This window comes from Myotis myotis, unplaced genomic scaffold (genome assembly GCF_014108235.1).
Source record: "Myotis myotis isolate mMyoMyo1 unplaced genomic scaffold, mMyoMyo1.p scaffold_m19_p_4, whole genome shotgun sequence".
Taxonomy (NCBI): Eukaryota; Metazoa; Chordata; class Mammalia; order Chiroptera; family Vespertilionidae; genus Myotis; species Myotis myotis.
In genome coordinates, this window is record NW_023416346.1 from 79,032,480 (window position 1) to 79,035,863 (window position 3,384).

General features: G+C 44.1%; 1 pseudogene; it reads right to left on the reverse strand.

The window, feature by feature from the left end:
* Window positions 1-363: 363 nt before the first annotated feature.
* On the reverse strand, window positions 364-3,039 carry LOC118654768 (annotated as a pseudogene).
* Window positions 3,040-3,384: the final 345 nt, after the last annotated feature.

The window sequence follows — 3,384 nt, forward strand, 5'->3', positions numbered from 1 at the left end:
CTTTTCATCAAGGGAAGCTCTGATAGCTCCACGAAGAAAGCACAAAACCAGAAATAATTATATGTATGCATTTGGGACTTTGGGTTTTAGAAGCAAAAGTCCTGGGTTTCTAGAAAAAAGAATAAACTGAGCATGTGCTTGCATAGTCACTCTTCTCTCCTTCCCTTTTCTTTTTTTTTAACTGTCTGAGTCAAAGATATTTATTTATTCTTTTGCCAAACATAACCACTGATTTCCATCTACAATCATTTTTAAGGTAAGAAACAGCAGGTGCACGGAAGTATGAGCACTGGCCTAAAGCCACGGATGTGACCCTCAGCTGGGATGTGGGGCTGGGCACCAGCAGACTCAGGGACAGAAGCTCTAGTGGGCCTTCTCCAGGAAGGCCCTGCAGCACCTCAGACACTGCTGGTACATGGTCTCAAAGTTGGACTCATTCATGTAATAGGGGTCTTCAATAATGGGCTATTTCTGGGGATCATAGCTCCCAAGTAGTTCAATTTTAGCTTTGCTATTATTGACATGATGACTTTTTCTAGTCAATATCAGATTGCTCTCATCTATACACAGCATATAATCAAATGTGGCAAAGTCTTCCTAAGTAACCTGCCAGACAATGTGATTCATGGGAACACCATGTTTCTTCATGCAATTCTGCCCTCAATAATCTGGAGGGTTTCCTACTTTGTACGTGGAGGCCGCTGCACTTTCTTTCCTCCACTTATCTGAAATGTTTTGATCAGTTACAAGTTTTCTTTATTTTTTATTTTTTGGGTTGCAAAGGGGACTTTTTTATTATTAATTAAATCGTTATTATTCAGATTAATGCATTTGTTCCTCTTTTTTCCCCCATAACTCCCCTCCACCCAGTTCCCACCCCACCCTCCTCCCTCACTCCGCATCCACTGTCCTCATCCATAGGTGCACGATTTTTGTCCAGTCTCTTCCCACATCCCCCTCACCCCTTTCCCCCCAAAGAATAGCCAGTCCACTCCCATTCTATGCCCCTGATTCTATTATAATCACCAGTTCATACTGTTCATCAGATTATTCACTTGATTTTCAGATTCATTTGTTGATAGATGTGTATTTGTTGTTCATAATTTGTATCTTTACCTTTTTCTTCTTCTTCTTCTTCTTTCAGGATACCTTTCAGCATTTCATGTAATACTGGTTTGGTGTTAATGAATTCCTTTAGCTTTTTCTTATCTGTGAAGCTCTTTATCTGACCTTCAATTCTGAATGATAGCTTTGCTGGATAAAGTAATCTTGGTTGTAGGTTCTTGGCATTCATCACTTTGAATATTTCTTGCCACTCCCTTCTGGCCTGCAAAGTTTCTGTTGAGATATCAGCTGACAGTCATATGGGTACTCCCTTGTAGGTAACTGAGTTTCTTTCTCTTGCTGCTTTTAAGATTCTCTCTTTGTCTTTTGCTCTTGGCATTTTAATTATGATGTGTCTTGGAGTGGTCCTCTTTGGATTCTTTTTGTTTGGGGTTCTCTGCGCTTCCTGGACTTGTAAGTCTATTTCTTTCACCAGGTAGGGGAAGTTTTCTGTCATTATTTCTACAAACAGGTTTTCAATATCTTGCTCTCTCTCTTCTTCTGGCACCCCTATAATTCAGATGTTGATACGCTTGAGGCTGTCCCAGAGGCTCCTTACACTATCTTCGTATTTTTGGATTCTTTTTTCATTTTGCTTTTCTGGTTGGGTGTTTTTTGCTTCTTCATATTTCAAATCGTTGACTTGATTCTTGCAATCCTCTAGTCTGCTGTTGGGAGTCTGTATAATATTCTTTATTTCAGTCAGTGTATGCTTAATTTCTAGTTGGTCCTTTAGCACCACCTCGAGGGTCTCATTAGATTTCTTGTAGATCTCATTAAGTTTATCAGCAGTTTCTAGAAAATTCTTGAAAAACCTTAAAAGTGTGGTTTTGAACTCTATATCCAGTAGTTTGCTTTCCTCCATTTCTGTCATTTGTGTCCTTTTTCTTTGTCTCCGCATTTTTTATGCTTCCCTGTGTTGATAAAGTGGTTTTCTGTGCTGAGTGTCCTCTAGGGCCCAGTGGTTCAGCCTCCCCAATTACCTGAGGAGGACATTCTTGGTGCACCCCATTGTGGTCTTTGTGCACAGTCTTCTTGTAGTTAAGCCTTGATTGTTGTAGTTATCACTGGGAGGAATTGACCTCCAGGCCAATTGGCTGTGAGAATCAGCTGTGTCTGCAGTGGGAGAACTTCAGTGCTGGAGGCACCCCTCTGGGGCAAGACTTGCTTCAATGGGGCTTTGGTGCTCACTGAGTCTGCCCCCTGAGTGTGTCCTTTATGGTTTCACAGAGCTGCAAACTGGATGGTCCCACTCTGACCTCTGGGCTTCCTGGCTCCTGGATCTCTAGGGAGGTGCTAATCTAGCCTTTGCCTGAGGCTATCCAGCAAAAGCCTCCCTGTTGGGCTTGGGCGGGGCGGGTCCCACAGGGTCAACAGGGCGGGGCTAGCAGCTATGGCTGCTCTCAGTCTTGCCCTCAGAGGCTCTGCTTCTCAGTGTCCCGGTAATCGCTGTAAGCCCCTTGGAGAGAAAGCTGCCCTAGGGTTCTGACCGATGCCAGACAGTCCCGTTTCTCTGGTATGAGTCTGGGTCCCTGGAGACTCGCTCGGAACTGGAGCTCAGAGCCTGAGACTCCCTCCTGATTGAAAATGACAACTGCACCCTCAGCCGCCAGCCTGCTCCTCATGCACATCCGCACCTTAGTATTTTACTTCGGCACTGCGCCTCCTCTGAGTCTCGGTATGCTTTTCTCTTTCCTTCTAGTTGTAGAATTTCCACTCAGCCAGCCTTCCTGTGGTTCTGGATGATGTCCGTTCCGTCTTATAGTTGTATTTTTGGAGTGGGTGTTCGAGGCAGCAAACTCCGGTGTTTACCTATGCCGCCATCTTGGTTTCTCTCCCAGTTACAAGTTTTCTGAAAACTGCCTCAGGAATAGGTGATCAGCAGATGTTACCCACACACATGAACAGCACCGACTTCGGTGCCTGCTCAGCCATCTTCACGCACAAACACGGAGGTGCTCACACACTCTCCTTCCCTTATCTTTATTCTCAGTCTATCTATCTATCTATGAGGCAGCCCTGTGGTGTAGGACTGAAACTCAAGACCCGAGGTCTTGGATTTCAACCAGCTGACCCCAACTTATTTGGACATACCATTCTGAAGACAACAGTTTCCAAAGCTCAAAAGGATGGAGCTTGGTTAATACTTGCTTAGAAAATCACCTGAGAATGCCAGGTACTGAAGGTTTTGCCTCCTACCAAACACCTCCAGCTCATTTTCCCTTTTCTGTGGACCTGAAACAAAAAGTGAAAAAATACAAAAATACCAGTGCAAGGCTG